The sequence below is a fragment of the Sarcophilus harrisii genome, chromosome 2 (genome assembly GCF_902635505.1).
Source record: "Sarcophilus harrisii chromosome 2, mSarHar1.11, whole genome shotgun sequence".
Classification (NCBI taxonomy): domain Eukaryota; kingdom Metazoa; phylum Chordata; class Mammalia; order Dasyuromorphia; family Dasyuridae; genus Sarcophilus; species Sarcophilus harrisii.
This window is the reverse complement of record NC_045427.1, coordinates 376,548,044-376,575,149: the sequence shown is the minus strand read 5'-3', so window position 1 is coordinate 376,575,149 and position 27,106 is coordinate 376,548,044.

Genomic DNA, 27,106 nt, shown 5'->3' with positions numbered 1-27,106 from the left:
GAAAGAAACTATTTGAGAAAATTAATAGCTTGAATAAAATTGCAGGCTATGATATTAGTTCGCAAAAATAAATAGCATTTCTACATAATAATAAATCCGGGAAGCAGTCCCAGGAAGTCCCATTGAAAATAATTAGAAAACATATAAAATATCTGGAAGTCAAACTAATAAAGAGAATACTTAATAACTGGGATCCTTAGCCTATCTTTCTCCCTTTCTCAAGCAAAGGGTTTCTCTATTCTGATCAAGGAGGATAGGAAGAAATTGAGGCTGAGGTTTCAGGCTCAATTCCTTCTCCAAAATCAATTCTTTTTTTTTTTTTTTTTTTTTTTTATGAGTTTAGCTGGAATGCTCTTTCCTCTCTTTAATCAGAACTTTATTCAACTATCTCACTCATTTGATATAGGTTCCATAGGGCACTGCAAGTTTCCCTAATCATTTTGAACATTCTTTTTCTATAATGTCACTCTGACAAATCAGAGTTTTTCTACACTTTGTCTAAAGCTAATGATTGAATAATTAATGGAATTATATTTTCCCTGGATTAAGGTAACTAGATAAAACATTTTATCACTTTATTTAAGTGAGGTATGGTAAAGTAATAAATGCTGATAAAAACATAATTTTTTCATCTTTTGGTATCACTGGTTAAAAATAGAAAAGATTATCCATGCAACACATTAGCAAAGGAAGAATAATAAATAAATGCAATTAGTGAATATTATTCAGCTTATATTTGATTCCAGGAATGAGGCACCAGACATAAGAATAACAAATGAAATAATCCCAACTTGAAAGGAGTTTATATTCCAATACAGTAAATCAATCACTCATTGTGAATAAAACCTCAAAATATAAATTAAACAGAATTATCTGATACATACAACTGAACAAACTGAAAAACAGTCTTGAAGAAATTAAGTTCAGATAAACATCTTCCACTATATTAAACAATGAATTCACAATAAATATATGACCTATATATTATATATAGTATACCTCCCAAAAATAGATAGGAGCAAAGCATATCAGTTTTGAATAAGAGATGAATTTTTAAAAATACAAAGAATAGAGTCATTTATAAAAAATAAAAATAGATCATAGTGATCACAGAAAATTAAAACATTTTCCTAAACAAGATTAATGCAACTAAAATAAGAAGAGAAGTGGTTAACTAGAAAAATTAGTTTTCACTAAATATCTATGATAATGGTTTGCTATCCAAATTGCATAAATGCCCAACAGAAACAGGTAGGTAAGTAGGTAGATAGATAGATAGATAGATGGATGGATGGATAGATGAATAAACAAAACCTATTCCTCAAAATATAAATAATCAAAGAATATGAACAACTATTTCTCAAAGGAAAAATTGAGTACTTACTAAAAATAATAGAAATGCAATTAAAAACAATTTGGAGTTTTCACCTTAAACTTAGCAAATTACTGAATGACAAATATAAATATATGACAATATAAAAAGAATTGTAGAAAGATTGGCCCACTGATACATTGTTGTTAGAGCTATAAATTAGTAGAACTACTCTAAAAAGCAATATGGAATTATGTAAAGAAAGTGACATATAATATTGAGATTCCATTGCTAAATGTACACAACAAGGAGATCAAAGACCAAAAAGAAGGCTCTATATACCCCCAAACAGTTATTGTATCATTATCTGTGAAAGTGAAGAACCAGAGACAAAGTAGATTTCCATTCATTTGGGAAATGGCTAACCAAACTGTATACATGGATGTAATGTTAAATGTTAAATATCATGAATTTAAAGAAACATAGTACTTGCTAATTATTTATATGATTCACTAAAGCAAGGGAAACTGAATGGTGTAGTGGATAGTGTCAGACCTGGTGTCAGGAGACATCTCCCTAAGTTTAAAATCTGTCCTCATGCATCAACAAGCTGTATGAATGACATTGGGCAAGCCAATTAACCTTGTTTGCCTTAATTTCTCCAACTATAAAATAAGATGGAGAAGAAAATACCAAAACACTTTGCTAAGAGAATCCCGAATGGGATCATGAAGAGCTGGACATGATAAAAATGACTGAACAACAAAAACTAATAAAAATGAAGTAGAACCAAGACAACTATATATGTGTATGTGTATGTACATTTTATTGTCATTTTATACACACACATATATGTGTGTATATATATATATATTTATATATATATATATATATATATACACACACACATAAACATATATAATGACAATAAAATGTAAATAGAAAGACCAACAATGAAATTTTCTAAACCAAATATTTTGAAATTGTAAGAACCAAGCTTAACCTCAAAGAAAAACATAGGAAAAATAATCCTTCCTACTCCTTTGCAGAAATGGGTATCATGGTTAAAAGGTTTTTTTAAAATATGTTTGGTTTCTTCTTTCTTTACTTTTCATAAGGACTGATGACTTTCTGGGATAGAGTAGAAATAGGGACAGTGAGAAATGTAGGTAATTTTCCTCATTTAAGGATGAGGGAAACTAGGAATCAAGCAAACAGCCAGTAGGAGGATGAAAGTGAATCAACTGAATAGTTAAATGTATTAACCTACTACAAAGTACAAGCACTATGCTAAGTTTTAGAGCTACAATAGGAAAAGTAAAACCAGGGCTTAGAGTTTGAGGAAGGAGGAAGGGGTGAGGGGTAGAATAAGTATGAGTATATATTATATATGCATCCATATACACATTGTTTTTATACATTTATGTGTATATGTAGAGTACATCTATTTTATACATGTGTTGTATATATTTTATAATGTTACATCATACCAAATGTATTATATGCAATAGATACAAATAGATGCAAGGTATTATAGGGGAAAAAGAACTAATTTCTAGTTGAAACAGATAAGAGAAAGGAAAGATTGATAAGCTACTCAGGGAGATAGAGTACTGACCTTGAGGAAAAAGGACTCTTTTTAGATACTTGAGTAAAGGAAGATCTAATGAATTAAGACCTAAACAGGGGCTGAGGCGGGGGAAGGAAGAGGGGAAATTGAATCATATGAATCATAGAGAAGGTAAAAAAAGGTGAAAAGACTCATAGTGTACACTCTCAATTTTCTTAATAGAATAGGAAATGAAGTCATCTACTGAAAGAGGCGGTATGGGGCTACTATAGGGGCTTAAAGAGAAAGAAGGTTTTATTATTTTTTTTAATTAAAGCTGTTTATTTTCAAAACATATGAAAAGATAATTTGTAACATTCACCTTTGCAAAACCTTGTATTCCAATTTTTTTTCCTTCCCTACCCTCTAACCCCTCCCCAGATGACAAGTAATCCAATATGTTAAGCATGTGTAATTATTCTATACATATTTCCAGAATTATCATGGTGCACAAGAAAAATCAGATCAAAAAGGAAAAACATAAGAAAGAAAACAAAATGCAAACAAACAACAACAGAAAAAGTGAAAATCCTGTGTAGTGATCCACACTCAGTTCCCACAGTCCTCTCTCTGGGTGTAGATGGCTATCTTCATTACAAGATCATTGGAAGTGGCCTGAATCACCTCACTGTTGAAAAGTCATGTCCATCAAAAGTGACTATAATCTTGTTGTTGCTGTGCACAATATTCTCTTGGTTCTACTCATTTCACTTAGCATCAGTTCATGTAAGTCTCTCCAGGCCACTCTGAAATCTTCCTGGTGGTTGTTTCTTATAGAACAATAATATTCCATTACATTTATATACCACAATTTATTCAGCCATTCTCCCTGATGCGCACTCACTCAGTTTCCAGTTCCTTGTCATTACAAAAAGAGCTGCTATAAACATTTTTACAGGTGTGGATCCTTTTCCCTTTATGATCTCTTGGATACAGGCCCAGTAGAGACTATACTGGATCAAAGGATATGTACAGTTTGATAGCCCTTTAGGCATAGTTCCATATTCTTCTCCAGAATGGTTGGATCAGTTCAGCTCCAACAACAATGTTCTATTCTGCTTAGTTGCTTTCCTTTTTTAGAGATAGAATACAACTGACAGAGTGAGTGGGTTTAGGACTACTCCATAATGATATTGACTAAGAAAACAAAAAATAAATTTTTAACAAATGTTTGTGATATATAGGTATATATATATAGTAGTAGTATATAACAGTCCTCAGCATTTTTTATTTCTTCATCCAAACTATATTTTCCAAGATATTTTTTTCAGTGGAATTAACAGGGGTTGGGAAAGTTTTTCTGTAGAAAATGGGATTTTAACTAGGATTTGAAGGAAACCTGGAAGCTGGAGAATAGAGGAACAGAGATGATGAGGAAGAGGCCAGAATATGAAATAGCCAGAGACAGAGCTGAGAGATGTCTTGTTTGGGAACAAGGAAGACAATGTCACCAGATCAAAGAGTTTAAGGAAAGACATTAATTGTAAGAAGGCAGCAAAAATGGGACAGTAGCGAATAAAGGAGTGAAAAAGTCTGACCCTCAAGAATATCAGTTTGGCAGTTGCACAGTGAATCGAATTAAAGGAGTGACTGAATTTATGGAAACTAATATAGGAATCTATTGCTCTAATCCATGAGAGAGCAGACAAGGGTCTAGACTATGGAGCTTTTAGTGTGCATAGAGAGAAGATATGGCTACATGATTACATAGAATCAACAAGATTCAACTAATGATTGGATATGGGGACTTAATAAGAATGAAAAGTAGAGGATGACTCATATATTACAAACCAGGGTTACTGGAAGGATGGTGGCATACAGGACAGAAAAAGGGAAGTTAGCAAGAAGATCGGATTTAGAAAGAAAGATAAATAAGTTTTGTTTTAGACATATGATCATTTATGAGTATGTTCATAACATTTTCATTTTACTTAATCTTGAAAAAATGAAACGTTTGTTGCAACTCACAGAAGTCAGCAGAATTGGGTCGTGAAGTTAGACAGAACACAGGCACTGAAATCCACTCTACCTAGGATGATTTTGAACTTTAGAGAAAGAGACTATGTGTAGAGAAGAGCAAAGCTATCACACACTGAGAAAAAAAGTGGGGGAAGGTAATGCCCAGGGCTGGTTCTCCTGCCAAGTTTCCTAAAAAAGGGGGGATAAGGTTCGGGTTTCTATACTTTGCAACAGAAATTGGAGGATGAAGGAATGATTGAAGAAGGGCAAAGCAGATCTGAATCAGAAATTTCTGTAGCCAGTAAGGGAGAGGAAAAGGAGAGGAAGTACCTACAGATAAGAAACCATATTTCCATGTTGTCCATTTACTTATTTGACCCAGAAGGGAGAAACCCATAGGAGCAGCTAGGTGGTACAGTGGATAGAGTACAGAGCTTAGAGTCAGGAAAACCTAAGAGGCAATATCTATAAAATGAAGGTGATGACAGCAATACCCCAGAATTGTTGTGAGATTAAAATATAATAATTGTAAAGCACTTAGTATAGTCCTTGGTATATAGTAAACACTATATAAATGCTAGATATTATTATTATAACAAACTTAAAGCCCTTTGCAAACCTTGAAGTGCCATAAAAAATGTTAGCTACTATCATCATTGTCATATCCAACCAGAGAAACATATGTTGCAATGAAAAGAGCACTGTACCCAGAATCATAGACATAGAGTCCAACGTGGACTTTGCCACTCACCTGTGTGGCCTGAGAGACTGTCATCAGATCTCAATTTCCTTATCTATTAAAGACAACTAGATGCTTTCAGTAAGCTGCTGAAAACAGCTCAGACCTCTCTCTCACACTCTGTCTCTGACTCTGTGAATCTCTGTGTGTCTTTCTGTCTCTCCTCTGTCTCTGTCTCTCCGTTTCTCTGTGTATGTATATGTCCCTCTCTGCATCTCTCTCTCTGTCTCTCTCTGTCTCTCTGACTGTCTCTGTCACATATACACATATACATATGCATATACATAATTAGTTCAAAAAGTCTGTTCAATTTTCAATGGGAGCATTTGCATATCAGAAATCAGAAAACACTACACATTAGGGCTTGATTTATTGTTTTGTACTGTCTAGATTTAATAAAGGGCTTGGAGAAAATGTTAATAATACAGATTAAACTGGACAGTATGCCTTTTTTTTCCCCAGAGAGCCCACTGCTAAATATTTACTAGCATACCCTAGTCTATAAGTCCCCTTCCAACTCTAAATCTATAATACTATTAACTTTTTAATATTTTTCCAATTACAAGTAAAAATAATTTTAACAGGCTTTTTTAATTTCAAGTTTGAAATTTTCTTTCTCCTCCCTCAACTCCCCACCTCCCTAAGACAGTAAAGAATTTGATATGTTGTCCTTGTGCAACATGATCCTGTTATCCTAAAAGGGAAAAAATTCAAATATATTTACTAATTAGAAATTTTATGAAATTCTTTCATTATGAACAAGATTACTGAACACACATGAGAGTGCACAAGTAAAGCTTGTACAGTTCTGTAAATATTTCTTTAGTTCTACTACCCCTGCCAGCTGTTAGATTTGGATGCAGCATTTTCTTGTGACCAGACAGTTTGGTGCTGCAATTCAGCCAAGAAACAGAGATCTGGAGCCAATTTATCCAACACACCCAGGAAATCGATAGGAAACCAGCTTAAGAAAAAAATGCAGAACTGATGCTTTGTTCAAAATGGTTTAGAATAGGCTGTCAACTCAGGCAAAGTTTGGTGAAGAGTAGAAAAAGTCAGTCAAGCATTTGTTTTGAGAAAAAAAATAACTGACACTTCTTTCTTAATTTAAAAATTTCCTGCATTTTCCCCTCCCTACCATACTTTGTAAGAAAAAAAAAAAAAAGAGAAGAAAAACAACAATTTTTTTTCACGTTAAAGTTTGCAAGCATGTTATATACATTACCTCATTTCAACTTCAGGACAACCTGTAATTACTTACAAGAATGATTATCCCTATTTTAGAGATGAGGAAACTGAGGCTCAGGAAGGGAAATAACTTGCCTTCCATCACAATGCTACTATTAGAGATAAAATGCAAACCAAGATTTCATGACCCCAAGCATAATAAGCTATCTATTCTATGATTCTGCCCCATTATATTTGGGACCATCTCCAACTGTTATGCCATTTATTGTACACTACTCTTACACCTCCTCTTCTCTCTCTCTCTCTCTCACACACACACACACACACACACACTTTCCAGTTATAGAACAATAATCAAACCTACTCCACCATTGATCCTGATAAGTATACGTCAATCTACTTCTCTAGTTTCTCCATCATCCTTAAGACTTTACACAACAAAGTAATAACCCCCTCCTGACCACCACTCTCCCATGCATAATGTTGTTGCTGTTGTTGTTTGGTCATGGGAAAAGATTGACAGAAAATACTGGTTTTCTAATTCCTTCTCAAGATCATTTTTACAGATGAGGAAACTGAGGCAAACAAGGTTAAGTGGCTTGCACAGGGTCTTACAGCTAGTATCTGAAGCCAGATTTGCACTGAGGTTCTCCTGACTCCTGAATACTCTATCCACTGTACAATTTAACTGCTGCCCATACATATTATCTCCATGTTTTAGACCATTAGCTACATCACTTCCATCTTTGTATCCCCACAACTTATAACAGTACTTGACATATAGAAAGTGCGTAACAAATGTGTTTTTTTTTCATTCATGCAAACCATTCACCCATCATGTAGATTGGCTGCATATAATGCCTTCTACATACTTTTACCTAAAAGGACAATCATAAATTCTGAACTTCTTGAGGACAATAACTATTTTGTTTTTGTCTTTGTGACTCTAACATTTAGCATAGTGTTTTGCCAAGCACCTAACAGTCACCTAATAAATATTTATTAAACTTCACCTCCTTGTGCTTCCATTTCTTCATCTGTAATCAATCAATAAACATTTATTAAACACCTGTTGATGTCAGGCACTATTCTAGACAAAAGTGAAATTTTCCTTTTATAATTTAAACCTAGGCAGGTAAGACAACACATACATCTATAGGTATATAAAAATGTATACAAAGTGATTTGGAGTTTGGAGAGAAGCACTAGTAGTCAACCTCAGGGAGATGGTAGTACATGATCTGAGCCTTGAATGATACTAGAACTTGGAGAGACAAAAATAAAGAGACAGTGCAATCCAAGCTAGAGTGGGTGAAACTCATGTAAAGACCTGGAAGAGTACCATGAATAAGCAACAGCAAAATGGTCAGTTTATGGGCAGTGAGGCTGAAAAGACTGATTAGAAGCAGATTATGAATGTCAACAGAGGAGTTTATATATATATATATATATAAAGTCACTGGAATTTACTGAGTAGAAGAGAGAAATGGTGATATTTGCACTTTGGGAAAAATCCATTTGATAACTGGGTTGAATTAGATCAAGGAGGGGAGAAATTTGAGTCAGAGAGACCAATTATAAAGCCACTATAATAATTTAAGTAATTGGTGATAAAGGTCAGAATGGAAGTAGTGGCTTTTACTGAAGGGAAAAAGAAGATTCAGAGGTAGAGATGACAAGATATGCTAATAGTTTGAATATGTGAGTTACAAAATAGGATTCAAAGACGATGTTAGTTGAATGACCAGAAGAACAGTGGTAAGCTTGTTGGAAGAATACAGACACTCAGATAAGGGATAGAATGGAGTGTGGGGAATTGCGTGAGAAGAATAATGAGTTTAATTTTGGATATTGGAGAAGATGTCTAGAGACATCCAGTTAGAAATACTCAATAGTGATATAGAAGTTCAGGAGAAAAACTAGGTTTTGAAATAGAAATCTGAAAGTCATCAGCAGAGAGATGATAATGAAACCCAAGTGAGCTGAAGAGGTCACCAAGAAGGAATGTACAGAGAAAAAAAGCAAAGAGCCCAGAATAGAGCCTTGGAATATTCCCATAGATAGGAGGTCATTTTCAGTTTTAAATCTCTGACTCTGTGATCCTGTGAATTGCATTTAACCGATCTAATTATTGATTAGGTACAATAGTACATAATACAGAATGTCCATGACACCTCCATTTCTTCGTAGCTGCCCCTATACCTAGATAGTATTTCATTCTCACATCTGCAAAGTAGAATCCTAAATTTCCTTCAAAATTCAGCTCAAGCACACCTCCTACATACACAACTATAAATGCTTCACCCTTTACTTTTACTTTACTTTCCCTTTTACTTTACATATATATTAATATATGTATATCTTTATCTCCCTTGGTAGAATATAAACTTCTTAAAGTCAGGGATTATCTTCCTTCTCAGCCTTGTATTCCTAAGAAACTAGCAGTCTTGACACATAGTAGGTATTGATTGATTTTTAATCTTTAATTCCAAAAAAGAAAGAAAATGAAAGAGAGTCTTTCTTTTTCTACATTGTCTGAAAATGAACATTTTGGACCTCAGAGAGATGTACTTTGCATTTGACATATACACTCTAAGTAAAGCAACGTTCCTTTCCTAAACAAATGCATTCTCCTGGGTTTCCTTCGGTTTGTCTGGGCTGACAATAGGAGGTAGATTAATTAGTTTTTCCTTCATAGGTCATCAGCCTCAAGAGGATGGAAGAAGGGTCAGATTTGTTTACTTTGGATTTCTTAGAAATGATGTTACCAGCACTTTGGATTTCCTGTGGCTGGAAAAGTGTGATGTCATGATATAGAATCAGTATAGAAAGGAGGTTGGGTCTCTACAGCATATAAAAAAGTTTTTAGTCCTGCTAGACTTCAGACATGTTCTCAGCACTTTCCACTGTGAGTCTTTGGCATACTGCCCCTATTCCTCCCATCTACTCATCCAATACCCTCTCAAGAAGACTTCTTTTTCAGAATTTTGTGACTTAAAAGTTCTGTCAGTTTTAAGCTATTTCTAGGACTAGCTACTTTGAATAATGCAGAATTCTTTATCCAACCAGAAATCTTAACTTAATCTGAAATCTAGTTTATCAGTCAACAAGCACTTAATTAAGTGCTACTATGTGACAAACATTGTATCAAACTCTTAAAGATACAAAAACAAAAAAATAAAAAAAATGCCTTCTCATAAAGAGTTTATAATGTAATATGAACTTACTCTAAACTTTTTTCTTGAAGGTAGACTGCAGAGATCTTCTAAGACTAGAGGATTAATATGTTACTTCTATAATTTTTCTTAGGTGATACATAAACAAAAGTCAACTACAAAACATTCTGTGTGAATGTGTGGAGTGAGCGGCAGGGGGAGGACATGCTCACATTGCATTTAATCTTCGCCTTTTTACTTCAGAGATCTGAAACTTGGAAGAAACCTCAGAAAGCTGCATTCAGAGTTTGGCAAGCATGGGTTCAGTCCCATCAGTGATACAGTCTAACTGTATGGGCAAATCATTCTAAGCATCCTCCAGACTACTCAGCTCAGTGGCAAAGAAGGTGCTTTGTACTGGTAGAGTGGGTTTCCCTATCAAGAATTCCCTTTTATATTTTAATATATTTAACATCTACTGATCATCCTGCCATCTGGGGGAGGGGGTGGAGGGAAGGAGGGGGAAAAATGGAACAAGAGGTTTGGCAATTGTCAATGCTGTAAAGTTACCCATACATATAACCTGTAAATAAAAGGCTATTAAATAAATAAATCAAGAATTCCCTATAAAAACAGGTGTGGACCCCCCTCAAAAATTTGTTATTATTTCCCAATTTGCTTTAACCAATGTTAACAGAAAGAAAATCTTGATATTGCCTGTACCAATTTTTCCCAACTAATTATTTGTTGATCTCTCTTACCATTTTAGATTTCAGATATTTTGCAAATAGCTGAAGAAAGAAGCATATCTCCATAATGGCATTATGAAATATTGAGCATATCAATGTCCTAAGCATCCTTCAAAACTCTCTTAATGTGTACAAAATCTAAGAATATGGGGGGGGAGGGTATATGGGGGGATTATTTTCCTTTTGAGTCTTCTATTCAACCATAAAGGTTGGTGTTTTCAAAAAATAGAAGCCTTGCTTCTATGAACATGAATATTCCATGAATGGACAACACTTTAGAGAGCTGTTCAGTTCAGGGGGGTTTAATTGTTTGTGAGAACAATCTGTGCTCTGGAAACAAACACATTTCATAATCACCAGCTGGGAAAAGATAACTGAATAAATATACCTGCCCCCGTTCCCTAGCTAAGCTCCAAGAAGAATCACTAGCATGAGCAATTCAGTGACCTGGCCTTTGGAAGGTTGTTTCTTGCCCAAGCTATTACCTTATTCTTACCAATATGGTCTTTATATTTCAATAGTACACTTGTATTCCAATGTCAATAAGTTGGTTTATTTATATCCTTTTTTAAGAGCACATATTGTGCCAAACATTGTACTGAATGCTTTACAGAGGGACCAATGGTTATTGAGTGCTCCTTATGCACAGAGCTATGTTGCTAAGTCGTATGATGTAATGGAGAGAACCATATGACCAAGTCTGACTTCTAGTTCTATAAATTAATACCTGTATGACTCTATAAAATCCTTTACTCTCTTTGAGTATCTTGATACAAGGGCAAAAAAACTGGATTTGGAGACTGATCACTTAAGTTCAAATCCCAACTCAGCTTCCTTACTACCTGTATGCAATCTCAGACAGTAATGCAGCTAAGTGGTACCATAATGTATAGATTGCTGGGCCTAGAGTCAGGAAGACGCATCTTCCTGAGTTCAAATACAGTCTAGAATACTCACTTAAACCTGTTTACCCCAGTTTCCCCAGGGAGAAGAAAATAACAAACCACTTCAGTTTTTTTGTCAAGAAAACTCAAAATAGGGTCATAAAGAGCCAGACATGACTGAACAGCAGCAACAACAAACAGACAAGTCATTTAATATGGGATTTGATTTCCTTATCTGTAAAATGAGGGATTAAACTGGATCATTTCTCAGGTCCTTTCCCTCTCTAAATCTATGATTCTGTAATACTACTTAGGAGTCTAGGCTCAAAAACTTCTAAGGTCATATTAAAGACATACCAATATTAAGTTTCCTTCCCAAAGGAGATTTTTTTTTCTTAAAAGGGCAAAGGATCTATGTGTACAAAAATTTATACCAGATCTTTTCTTGGGGCAAAGAAATGGAAATTGAGGGGATGCTTATCAGTTGTGGAATGGATGAGCAAATGGTGGCATGTGATTATGATGGAACACTATTGTGCTATAAGAAATGATAAGCAGGATGCTATCAGAAAAATCTAGAAAGACTCACATGAGCTGATGCAAAGTAAAATGCCCTGTATACAAAGTAATAGCAACATTATAAGATGATCAGCTATTCCCAGCAATACAATGACCCAAGACAACTCTGAAGGTCTTATGATAAAAAATGCTATCCATCCCCAGAGAAAAAACTGATATTATATGAATACAGATTAAAGTATACTTTTTTAAATTTTATTTTTCTTGAGGGATTTTTTGGTCTATTTTTTCTTTTACAACATGACTATTATGAAAATGTTTTTCATGACTACACATGTATAACATTGAATTGCTTGCCTTCTAAATTGGGGGAGGGGTAGGAAGAAGGAAAGAAGAGAGTTTGGAATTCAAAGTTTAAAAAAAATTAATTGTTTTTACATGTAACTGGGGGGAAATAAAACACCAAATAATTTTTTTGAAAAAAGGAAAAATACATGCTTTAGTCATGAGGGAAATAGAATGAGAGAATGAGAGCAAATACATAACAATTCAAAAGTCCGTTCTCAATTAATGAATAAGTAGGCCAAAAAAAAAAAACTTTCTTATATGAGCTATATTAGGTACAATCTCAGCCCTCAAAAGCTTGAATTCTAAAAGATATGCAGAAATGTTTTAATTTAATTAGAAAAGGGAGAGAGAAAAAAAAGGAAACAAGCATTTATTAAGTAACTACTATTTGTCAGGCACTATGATAAGGCATTTTTCAGATGTTATCTGATTTGATTCTTAAAATAACTTTGGGAGGTAGATACTATTATTATCCTCACTTTACAAATGAGGAAATGAAGGCAGACGGATCTTAACTGTCTTTCCCAAGGTCACCTAGCTAGTATCTGAGGTCAAATTTGAAATCATGTCTTCCACCTAGTTCCCTCCTGGAAAGTCATGACATATCATCTTAAAGAGCAGTAATAACCAAAATAAAATGTGAAATGTTCAAAATGCAACCTTGTAAGATTTCCTTGGGCCATACTAAAGCTCTCTATATGACTTTTTTAGCTTGTGATTTCCTCCCCCCCTCCCCCTTGGTATTTGTAGAAGGTCCAAAGAAAAACTGAACTGTTAGAACCAAATTTCAGGTAATTCAAGTAAATTACCACTGAAGAATGAGACCATCGCTGTGGCTTTTCTGGTTCTTCTGGCATTCTCAATAATTTGTGGGAAGTCTGAAATATAGAATACTCTTACCTGTGATTTTACTGAAAGCAAGACAGCTACTTAGGAGAAGGCTGCTTCAGCTTTTGTTTTTATAATTAAATTTATGACACAGCAGCCATATTACCCTACCAGAAGGTGTTTCAGATCAACATTTTACTCTGCTTTTATAAGTAAAATGGAAAATGGCAGGGACTGTATTGCCAGAGATTAATTTAAGACAGCAAGACAGCAAAGTAGCATGGGGAAGAAAATGTCAACCCTATAATCAAGAATACCTGAGTTCAAATCCTTCCTCAGATACTTACTAGTTGTATGAACTTGTACAAATAACCTAACTTCCTAAACTACAATTATTTCATGCATAAAATGGGGATAATAATAGCACCTATTTTTCAGAAGGTTGCTGTTAGGATAAAAGGAGATAACATTCATAATATGCTTTACAAACCTTGAAGCATTTTAACAGTAGTAGTTACTGCTATTTTTATGAATAGTAACATTATTAAAGTTTCAGGACATATTCTGTGGCTAATAATAATAATGTTCTAGAAGAATATCAGTTAGCGATCATAATAATATTAACCTCTGGATCACCAAGAAAAGTATGTACTCATTTAATTGTTTAATGTTATAAGGCAATATGATATGCTAGTTCTAATTTTACAATAAAGAACATAGAAGTAGAACAAGTTTGAATGGATTGGGGAATATATTTCAAGATATAATTGTGATGATGATATGTTAAAGGAAGGGAGGAAGGGAGAATACTCTCCCCATCACTGTTTTGATGTATCATAGGTTAGCATAAGAAATTAAATGGGAAATTAGGGAGAGTTTTATGAAAGACACAGAAAACCTGTGAAGGCCAGCAGACAAAGTTTAGAAACTCAGAAATGTATAAAATATACATATAGTTCAGAAATGCATATATGCATACATGTATCCCCAGAAATTCTCTAAGGAAATCAAATTATTTCTATGCACACTGAATGGAGTTAATCTCTTGCTACACTAATATTTCCTGTGATGACCTATGTAGAATAAGGACTTCATTCAGGAAATTTATGATTGAGAAAAGGAAGTAAAATGGTCATATAACAAAGATGAGGGTAATAAATAGACATCCTGAGCCTTACCCCTTGTATACACAAATATATAGAGACCAAGGGGGAAGCCTCCCACATGTTATCAAAGGCAAGAGTTCTACTAAATATGCTTGAGCGAGTAGAACCAAAGGGAAAAAAAAACCCTCATTTGTGGTGAGGGCTGTGGCAGACACTGACCTTTAGGAGTTTAGAGTTAATGAGAGCAGAGGGAGATTAAGACGCTGAGATACCATTGCTAGGGGCATGTCCATCTCCCTTGCTGTTAGAAGCAACATGCCATTTGGTAGATTCTAATTTTAATTAAAATTTCTCAAAAACCATATGCCAACTTGTTTCTTCACTCTTAACATCCCAAAACCCCTACATTATTGGGTAGAGGAAGTGGAAAGTAATAACCTTCAGAGCCAACTAATGGATGCTTTTGGATAAGGGGCTGAAAGAAGACCTGAAACTGATATCCCTCTCCCAAATTCCCACAGAATCATCATAGATCTGGAAGGGACTTCAGAATCATCTGTTGTTGCCTTAATTTTATTTTTTGTTTATGAAATAAAACAAGCATTTCTATAACTGTAGAATAAAAAAAAAAGATGATTGTGCATGAAACTGCAAATTTATTATGTACGACTTGCTATTTGTTTTGAATGCATAATCATGTAAGTTTCTTTTTTTTTCTTTTCCCCTCTCCCCACCCTAGAGATGACTATCATTAAACCCAAATGTATATTATTATTATATACATAACTCTATTTTTAAATTCTATTGAATAATAATAATAAAAGTCACAATAACAACATTTATGTAGCACCAGCACCTTGAATTGTGTTACATGCTTTACAATTATCCCAACAATTCTTTATTCTCACAACAATCTTGAGAAGATGCTATTATTATATACATTTTATAGATTAAGAAACTGAGACAAACAAGTGAAGTGACTTTTCTAAGATCACACAGCTTCGAAGTGTCTAGGTGAGATTTGTACTCAGGTCTTCCTGACTCTGGGCTTGTACATCATAGTAGTACATTATAATACACTAATAGTGTATCATAACATGTAGTACATAATAATAAGCATTACTTCATAACATACTAACAATGAATGACCACTGTTAACCTCTTAACCACCCTCTACCTTAAAGAAATCCCATTGTTTTCCCTCATGATACCTGGACATGAAATGTAACTATCTAACATGCATATTGAATGAAGATGCCAGTATCAATTTGCACATTAAATGTAACTTAAAATTTGTTATTTAAATAGTTTAATAACTTTATTTTAAGCTTAAATGACTTAAAAATGAAGTGAAGTTTTATTATATTCTTCCCTCATTCCATTGGCTCATGATTGAGCTACCATTTTGAAGGTCACTGCCCTAGAAAATCATCAGTTTCCAATTCCTTAAATTTGTATCTCTGATACAAAACCTCAATTGCCCCACTGTTCTGTATCTATGGGGGATTTATAGAACAAGAATTGCATGTAATCAAGTAGCATGAATGAGTTCAAATCTGCATCAATGGAAGGAACATTTACATTACAGAGAGCACAAATCTATTGAATTATTAAAATATTGATTTCCAAAAACAAAAGTTGTTGATTTGGAGGGAAAAGGAAGGATCCAGCTTATAACAGCCCATAAGAACTTTGTGTTAAATTTTTATAATTTTGTTTATAATCTAGAATTAAGAAAGCAATAAAGAAAACATGAACAATGCAAATTTGATTTTTTTAAGTGTGTCTAGCATCCAACTTTTCTTTGGGACTTGGGTTTTAAATACTTACCAGCATATTCCATGGTATACCCCTGGAAAATACAGCCTTGAAACCTCCCTCCAATAAGGTTCTACCAAAGTTCATCTTAAGACATTTTGATAAAGGTTTAAAACAATATGATATATGTTCACCAAAGCACATACTAATAGAGGGGTATCTACCAGATGTCTTATTCAGCATCAAAATGGAAGGGGAAATCACTACAATCAGGTACTCCAGATATTCTTTTTTTATATTATAAAAATAGCTAATATTTATAGAGTGCTTTGAAGTTTAAGTACTTATATTATCTACTTTGATTCTCATGATGATCCTGTGAGGTAAATGTATTACTGTTCTCTTCCCACTCCCCATTTTATAGATAAGAAAACTGAGGTTAAAAGAGATTAAATAATTCGCCCTGAGTCACATAGCCAATAAGTGCTGAGATTGAATGCTAATTCAGATCTTTCTGACTCCAAATCCAAGATTCCATATACTATTCTGCCTTACTACTAATTCTCAACTCTTATAATAATAAAGGGCCTCCTCAAAGAGAGCTTTAGTTACTCAAAAAAAAAAAAAAAATCAAGTAAAAACTTAAATGGATGAATAATGTAAACTATCCAGGTTATTCAACCACTCAACCAATAAACATTTATTAAGCATCTATTTTGTCCCAGGCATTGTGCTAATTATTGAGATCCAATGCTGGGATTTACATTATTCAATGAAGTTTGAAGGGCAGTTCATTGAATTAGTCCATCCACATATATATATTTTCAATAAGCACTACAAATGGAGAATTAGATTTAGAATTGAAGAAAGAAAAGAAATGTACTGGATTTCCTTGGAAACTGCAACATTTTAGAAAGTCCCCAAATACTTCATTTCATAAAAACCTATATTTTAAATACCAATACTTTCCAACATTGAAATATGACTATGAATCATAGATCACTCTTAATAAAACTTGAATATGACCCAGTGAAGAAATGCATGGTGAGTATAAGTAGGTTGCAGTATATAACTAATGATAATTTTAAAAGTAGATATGTGAAAAAATACAGGAGAAAAATGATCAGAAAATGAAGTGGAATGGTCATGTCACTAGATTTAGGATAACATGTAGAATGTTGTCTTAATAATCGCAGAATGTTGTCTTAATAATCACAGAATGTCAAAGAATTTAAAACAAATTAACATAACTTTGGAGACAACCTCTATAAAGGATTTGTGAAAGGACACAGCTAAAAACTGCAAAGGTTGAGAAAGCACTGATGAATTACAATCAGTACCACCAAGTGGTACCCACATAAATGATACTCTTTATTCCTCCAAATAATGAAACAAGCCTTTACACCCCAAAAGAACACTTTTCATTTACAAAGACTAGCTCAATCACTAGCCATGCAGGAGACATTTTATTATTTTTTTGTCAAGGTCCAAAAGTATTGCCCACATCCTGCCCTATCTTGAATCTCCAGAATAGATCACAGATTCTATCCCACTAAAGTAGAAATTCATTCAGCCGGAAATATGAATTCTAATGATGGAGACAAGGTGTGAACTATTAAAAACAGTTTCTCTTTATATCATCACAAGTAACAATTTTTTATATTTGAAATTTCTATCCATTGATCTTTGTCCTATTTTCTAAGGTCAGGTAGAACAAATATAATTTTTCTTCTCTATGATAAACAAAGAAAACGATCATGTCTCCTCTAAATCTTCTCCAAATTAAACACGCCTAGTTCCTTCAACTATTTCTCATATCCTATATTTTCCAGGTCCCTGACTATCCTAGGTGCTCTCCTTTCCATGAAATATCTTTCCTAAACAATATCACTCAGAAATATACAAATCACTTCATGTGTCATTTTACCAGCACAGAATACAATATCACTATATTGTCTCCTTTATTCTAGGTGATTTTTTTTTTATTACTGTTCAGCTTAGCCTTTTTGGCTATCACAGTTCATTATTCATCAATAATGAGCTTGTAGCTAATTGAAATGAATATCGATTTTCATATGAACTGTCATCCATGCTCCTCCTTCATGTAATGTACTTGCATAGTTGTCTTTTTGAACCCCAGTAGAGGACTTCACATTTATCTCAAATGAAATAAATCTTATTCAGTAAGTCCCATTGTTTTAGCTTGCCAAGACTTTTTCCATCTTTATTTTGTCCTCTAATCCATTAACCTTCTGTACCAGCTTCATATTTTTTGTATTTTAATAAGCATTATTAAGCTAAAAATTTGGAATGTGGAGTGAAAGTAGGGCAAGAACAAATTCCTGAGGCATCCACTATGAATTCTTCAGGATTGACATCATTCACTACTTTTTAGGAATAGTCACTCATCCAGTATCAAATCCAGCTAACTGGATTATCATCCAGCTCACACCTCTCCATCTTGTCTACAAGGATATCATAAGAGACTCTATCAAATGCCTTGCTAAATTCCGAGTATCCTATGTCTGTGGCATTCTCTTCATCTAACAGTCGAGTAACCCTGACAAAAATGGAAATGAGGTCAGTATGATATGACCTGCTTTTGATTAAGCCAAGGTCTTCATGATTATTACTCATCTTGCTAAATGTTCAGAAGTCATAATAGAATCAAGAATTTTCCCAGGAGTCAAAGTCAAGGTCACTGACCAATAGTATGAAAAAATAATTCTCTTTCCTTTTGAAAATTAGAATTACATTTGCCTGCCTCTGTACCTGTAACATCTCTTCTACTCTCCATAATTGTTCAATGATCACCAATAATGACAGCAATCACAGTAACAAGTTTTTTCAGTATATCCCTCAGAAGTATATCTCTTTTTTCCCCCAAATAATTCTGAGTTCCCATTCTCTGTGTTTCTTTTAATTTATGGAATAAAACAAGCACTTCTATAACATAGTACAATCAAAATGATGACTATACATGAAAATGAGAATCTACTGTGAAGAACTTGCTATTCCTTTCAATTATACAACAAAATTGTATTACAAATTTCTTTCTTTTCCTTTCTTTCTTCCCTCACTCTCCTACCCTAGAAATATCTACCATTAAACACAAACATACATACACACATATAATTATGTCATTTTACATATTATTGTTGTTATTATTACATACATTCTTCTTGGTATCAATTCTTTCTCTGGATGCAGATAGCATCTTTCTTCATATGTCCTTTATAGTTAATTTGGGTACTTATAACAGACCAAAGGACATATTACTCAAAATCATTCTTAAAATAATATTGCTGTTATTATATACAATGTTCTTCTGCTTTTGTTAATTTCCATTATTAACCATTTTTGTTCAGTCCTTCTAAGTTTTTTTAGAAAAAACAAAAGTCAAATAAAAGAAAAATCATCCTGCCTTTTCTTAATCATTCATTATTACCATCCTATGTAATCTAGATAATGTTGGTTCTAACCTTCTTTGAGCTTCTTTTTACTTAAAATTGTTAGTTACCCTTGGGTTCATAAGATCAAATACTACAGACTTCAAGCTGGTGAAAAATAATAAAGATTATCTGGTTCATGTCTTATATCTTATTGTCATCTCCTAAAGCAGAATTTCTTACTTCTTAACTTGGGTTTTTAAAATATTTTAACAACCATATCCCACTATAATTGATTTTCTTTGTGATCCTATGTATTTTATGTATTTATTGTTGTTCTCAAAGTGAACAATGACATCAGGGAGGTGATGCCATGACATGTAAGTGCTTTGGATTTAAGTGATGGAGGGCTGTGCAAGGTTACCTGTTTCACCTTCTCCTCCAGAGCCATCTGGGTCCAGTGGCAAATTATAGATCAGGATGCCTGGAAACGGTCCTGGATGCAATTTGGCAGCATGGAGTACACATCCCTCTTGTCATCTTCACCTATCATTTCTCTCACTACAAAGGGTACAAAATAGTATCCTTGGGTCTTTGTGTCAATTAATGGAAAGGAAAAAAGATATGATTCAAAATTCAGTTAATTCAATAAACATTTTTATTTGGATATCAAACCAAAATTAAATACTTACCATGATATAAAGGCATTATGTCAATTACTAATAGGATGCAAAAATGAAAAAAAAAAAAAAGATACAGTCTCCATTCTCAAGAACCTTATGGTCTTAAAGGGTATATAAGTATGTACACAAAAAATAATATTAATTAGAAAATGAGAATATGAATAAGGAGTTAAACAAAAATTCAAAATGGAAGGACAATCAACCTATAGCTTCAGGGAAACATCCACAGAAAAGCAACAATTGGGTCTTGAAAAAAAAAAAAAGAAGTCTTTCAAAAGAAAGAAGAGAACAGACTACATTCTAAATAAAGGGAATTTTCATTCCCTTAATTTTTATTCCCTTAATAATTCCCTTAAAACTTAAATTTTCATTCTAAGAAGTGTGAAGAAAGGCCCATTTTGACTGGAGAGAACGGGAAGAGTATAAAGTAACTGAAGGAAAGTAAGATTAAAACAATAATAGAAAAGTCAAGAAAGGAAGTTGGAACCATGACATAAACAGTCTTGAATGCCAAAGTAAGGAGCTTGTTTTTAATTGAGAAAATAATGCAAGACCTTTGATAGTTTCTGAGGATGGCAGATGATGCAATCATAATTATGTTTTAAGAAATACAAAATCAGTTTAAGGTAGGCATGGACTATTAACATAAGATAATGGTCCCTGCAGGGAAGCCAGAGATAGATTTCAGAGGTCTATCAACTTAGATGGAAAAACCATTACACTACGGGTTAATAGAAATTTAGCATGTTATGAAGGAATGGTATCAATCCATAAGAATCAGTTTGAAAACATATCCATTTAAAAACATTACTTTAAGAAGAGATCTATAGGCTTCCCCAGTATGGCAAAAGAGTTCATGACACAAAAGAGGTTATCTTGTCCTAAAAGATGCCTTTCCTAAGCTTTCAACTTGCAAATACTTTCTCTATCCTGAAATTACTAAGTATTCACCTATTTAAAAAAGTAAAATCCCTCTTGAAGAATGTCAGTTTTTTTTCAGGGAAGTAAGGTTTTGTTTAATCTTTGTATACCCAATATTTTTTCACATACAAAGCACTTAAAATGTTTTTTTAATGAATTTCATTATAATGAACTAAAAGAATTGTAGATAGGGAAATTGAGGGCCAAAAAATTCAATTATGATTTCCCTAAAGTCAAAAAATTAAATATTGTCCAAACTAATATTTGAATTCAGGTTCTCTGTCTCTAAATCCAGGTTTCTTTCTACTACATAATATTATTTCTCTTCCTTAGTTTTAGCTCAACCTTGGCACTGTTAGTTCTATTTTTATATTCAATATTTTATATTCATTTTCCAATACTCTCTTTGCTTCCATCTTATATAGGTCTTAAAATTTTCTTTGTCATTGAATGCCTTCTTCTTCCTCATGTTCCTTTTTAGATATCGTCTCTCTCTTCTTCCTAAAGTCGAGTCAAATCAAAAAGGATTTATTAAGCATTTATTATGTGTAAGGTATGGTTCTATTGATATAAAACAAGGAATAAGAAATAGCCTCTGCTCTCAAAAAGCTTACATTCTAATGGAAGAAAGCAATACTAAAATGAACTGGAAAAGAATGAGGGAGAAGGGAGATCAGGCAAAAGTGGTGGCAAATCCGAATAATAATAGTTAACATTCACGTAGTCCTTTCTATGTGCCAGGGACTGTACTATTTCATTTGAGCCTTTTGATAACTGGAGATTGGTTCTATTATTATCCTCATTTTACAGAGGAGGAAGTTAGGCAAAGATTAAATGAAAGTTTGTAAATGCCTGAGGCCAGATTTGAACTCAGGTGTTCTTGACTCTAGGGTTGGTATTCTATATACTGTCACCTAGGTAGCTGGTCTGGGTCCATTCTCAAAACAAAAGTTCTGGGAAGAATTACCAATGGGAAAAAAGGCTATAAGGTTAGCGGGAGATGGTGGTGAATTTTTTCCCTGAATTGTTTGTGTTCAAATCTTCTGAATTTTATTCTTGAAATCTTCACTTCCATTTTGAGCCAATTTCCTCTGCAGAATTATAGTAAATAGAATCCTATCTTTCATTGTTCTGAATTCTTTGAAATGTGCTCTAAGATATATTTCACACTACACTGGGCTCTCCCTTCTCTATACATCCCATACATTAAGAGTTCTTGGTCGCTTCCTCCCAAAGGTCCTGACATGTGTGCTTTAAACACTCAGTATTGAATAACTTCTGTATTGGTCAGAATCAGGCCCAAAATAGTAGTTCCTATTGTCACTTCTTCTATTTTCTGAAGACCAAAACTATATTTTAATAATGAATTTGCTTACATTTTTTAGGGTTTTTAAAGTTCATTATTTCTTTTCTTCTTAATTTATGGGGGAAAATAAATATTATCCATTACTTAGCCACTTAGAAGGTGATATACTATGTCTTTTTCCCTCAAGAATATTTCCTGACTCTTGGTCTAAATCCAACACTGAAGGGACTTTGACTTGAAAGGGTTAGAAGTAATGTTGTTATACACTTATTTCTGAAGTGATCTAATCAAAAAATATAATTGGAAAATAGAGTGATCCACAAACCCAGAGCAAAATGCAACATGAAAATTTTTGGAGACAGGGAAGGTTCAGAGGGTGATATACAAGAATGCATCCCTTTTCTCCAACTACTACATAAGGAAAAATCAGGAGTATTCTATTAAGAACTTAAGGCCCAGGTCTTATTATAAATTAAATACAGACATTGGTCCTTCAAACTTAAAATAAGAAGCAATGAATCAGTCAATAAAACATATTAAGCACCTACTATATACCAAGCATTGTACTAAATGTTAGAGATATAAATAAAGGGGGGAAGAAAGGTTAAAAAAAAATAGCCCTTGCTCTTGAAGAGATTATAATCTAAGGGGGAGACCACACATAATCTATATACAGGATGAATTGAAAATAATCACATAGAACCCATAAAATATATTATATTTGTCTGTCCCTGTCTCCACAATGGATAAGCAGGATAAAGAAAGAGAAGATCCAGTTTTTATATTACATTAAATAAGGGCATGGTTATCTAGGTCCCTGAACATTACAGTTCTAGATCTTTATTTTATTCCATGCAGGCTCAGCCTTAGACTAGGCAGGAATAACTCTAAACTTTGTATCCAACTCTTCTCATCATTAATATCAATTCCTTGGCATTCCTCTGGACTTGATCATGCTTCCCAGAAACTTATCATCCTGCAAGATCCCATTAACCCTAAAACTCACCCCTTATCAGTACTCTTCTCGGAAGCTTTTTCTTGACTCTGATTGGAGAGGTAGAAGGGGATCAGATAGCTCTTCATAGATTGTCCATTTAAGAACAGTGCTCATAGTTATCTTTTCATTTCCAATCTGGCTGCATTCCTTTGGACTGTATCATTTTTCTGCTCCCATTAGGCCTTTGCTTTCCACTGTCCCCCTCCCAACCCTTTCTGACTTCTTCTTTTGTGTTGTCTTCCCCCATTAAAGCTCCTTGAGATGAATTGTCTTCTGTCTTTCTTTGGATTCCCAACACTTAGCATAGAGCCTGGCACATAGTTGATACTTAATAAATGCTTATAAACTGGCTGGCTGGCTTTTAACTACATCACTCCTCCAACTTCCCCTTGAGCTGCACTCAATAAAGAGCTTTAACCACTAAAAGAGCTGTGCTGGTCTGATTTCTGTGTCGCCTGCTGGAACAAGAGAGGTCATTATATAGGAATCCTATGTAAGAGGAAGCCGTTTGCCAGTAGCAAGTTCCCCTCATTGACACTTGGAAGATAGTAGTGGTCAGTTGACAGAAGTCCACTTGTGAGGCTTTCTTAAAGACTCCTTCACTTAATACCATGGATACTATAACAGGGTGAGTAGTTATGTTTCCATGACACCAGAATAACTACTTGATTTAGTAGGTTCTCTCAAATGACTGGTAACATTGTGATATGTTCATGATACTTTTGAATCAGAATGAAAGCTTGTAAGAACAAAGAGTATTTTGGTTTTTGTCTTTTTTTCTTTCTTTCTTCCTTCCTTCCCTTTTTTCTTCCTTTCCTTCCTTCCTTTTCAAACCTCCTTTCCTTTTTTCTCCTTTCCTTCCTTCCTTTTCTTCCTTCCTTCCTTCCTTCATTCCTTCTTTCCTTCCTTCCTTCCTTTCTTTCTTTCCCTTCCTTCCTTCCTTCCTTCCTTCCCTTCCTTCCTTCCTTCCTTCTTTCTTCTTTTTCTATTCCCAGCACATAAAGGTAGACTTGCATAATAGAATACTGAGCTCAAAGTCAGGAATTCAGTCAATTAACATTTATTAAGCATCCACTGTTTCATAACCTCTAAATCTGTGATTCTCTGGGGAGGCTCAAGTTAACTGATTTATTAAGTAAACAAAAGATGTGTTGAATATGTATCATGGATAGAGTTCTTCACTGTGGTCAGCTCACAAATCCTTAACATATTTGAGTATCCTCAGTGCATAGTACACTGTTTTTTGCATAGTAAGCATAATTCCAATCACAGTACTGGGAACCGAGCTGCTTAGTGAGTTTCTGTTGATTTGTGTTAATGCATCTTACCTTTTACAAAATGGATTTATGAAGCTTCTGATTAAGTTTTGCAAAGATCTTTGGCTTTATATTCTCTCTTTTAGTACCCATTCTCTCATACATATTTCCTCCCTTTTCCCTATCCAATCAGTTGACAAGTCCTGTAGTTTCTGTTTTCATAGCAACTTTTGTAGACGCCCTCTTTCCCTTCTTTGACACTTCTACCACCCTAATGAAGGTCTCATCATCTCACACTTGGACTATTGCAATACCCTGTTGGTGGATCTGCCTATCCCATGTCTATTTTCATGCCAACTTGTCTTTCACTCAGCTTTCAAAGTGAACCTCCTCAGATGCATAAGTGACTATCTCATCCCTTTATCCAATAAATTCCACTAGAATCCTATTGTGTTCAGAATCAAATATAAAATCATCTATTTGACTTGAAAAGCCCCCTTCCTATTTTCTGGCCTCCATATACTCTTTGATCTAAAGACTCTGCTTTCCTTACTGTTCCTTACACAAGACTCCCCATTTCTACTCTAGACAATTTCACTGGCTCTTCCCAATTCTAGAATTTTCTCCTTCCATATCTCTGTTTCCTGGTATCCTTTACTAAAGTCCCAGTTTCTTCATGAAGCCCTTTTTCTTTAATCTTACTATCTTCCCTCTGAAACTACCCCCAATTTATCTTGGTTGTATGTTGTTCAAACATAACTGTTTTTCATTTTATCTCTCCTCCATTAGACTGGGAGCTTCTTGAAAGCCAAAATTATCTTTTACTTTTCCCTGTATCCTCAGCATTTGACACAGTGCAAGGCACATGGTAGGCACAGAATAAATGCTAGTAGGCTGACAATAGCTAGCATTGATATAACCCTTTAATATTTGCAAAGTACTTTACAAATATTATCTCATTTGATCTTCACGACAATCCTGGAAAGTAGGTGCTATAATTATCCCTATTTTACAGTGAGGGAACTATGAAAGCAGGAAAAGTTTAAGTGACTTGTCCAGAATCACACTACTAAATGTCTGAGGCATGAAGTGAACTCATTTTTTTCTGACTCCAGGTTCAGAATTTATCCATCTTGTCACCTAGAAGAACCACTGGTGGCATATATTATTTTTTACAGATTATACTCAACTATAATCTCCTTATAGGCCCAATGTTACTCTTGTGATAAGGATATAGAGATATAATCCTCTTGATAAAATCTAGCAGTCAGAAAACCTAATTTCATTTACTACATAAAGTATTCAATTCCCCCCGTTGTTTGCAATGAGCTAGAAAGCTAGTCGTTCTTGGTTTCCCCTATGATAGATTTTATTTGGGATTCTGTTTCTTTTGACATTAATATTTTGGCTGAGGGTACAGAGGGTTCATTCACAAGTTTCAGGAGGACTTGGTTCTCTAGGACTGAGACGTATATTCCTTGGGTATAGTAGACTATTGAATTTCTAACATAGCGACTGGTAAATTCAAGCCTCTGTTGAAATTTCCAGGCCATAAATTTATGCTGATTAAATAAACAGCCTTTGACTAAATCATTTCAAGTTTCCTCTAGACTATGGTAAACTGTATTCCTGAGCCCAGGGAATATGTTGATGATGTACAGACCTCTAAGCAGTGCTTTGTAGATGACATTGTCCTCTTGTGCCGGACACTTCTGAGGGGCTCTGGTGCCAAGTGTGGCAGCATGGTCAATCTTCTTAACCTTCAGTCATATCAGGAAGTCACAACTGGTCTCCACAACATCACAAAGAAAATTACCAGCACATCCGTGCCTCTGCCAACCACATGGTCCAACCATGGAGATGGTCCACAGCTGGTCAGTTAACAGCAATAGTTCAAGTGATTAGGAAATAGTTCTTTTGTCACAAGAATAGACACAGACTGAATGAAACAGACAAGAGAGAATGATGTCAGAAACACAACACATTCCTCATCCCTCAACCCTTAACAGCCCACAGACATCTTTTGGAAATTATTGCTCTTATGTTAATGTCACTTGCAAAGGCTACTGGGGTTTTGCTTTTAATTCAGTCCATCTTGATAAACACCACATTGCCCTGCCACACGTCTTTGAGGGGACAGGATGGACTAATAGCTCCTTCCAACAGACCCTACTTCTCCATGAACTCTGACAGGGCAAGAGGGAGCATTCACTCAGTCTCATAGATATTATGAATGATTCATGCATCTTTTGTTAGTATTCAAGGCAGAAAAGTCTATTTATTTGACAGTAGAATGCCATATAAATACCATGTCTTATTAGCCTCACAACTGTGTTCGTTCCATTTTAATCACAGAAATGGTGATTATTCCTCTCTAGTAACATTTTTATTTAACAACCT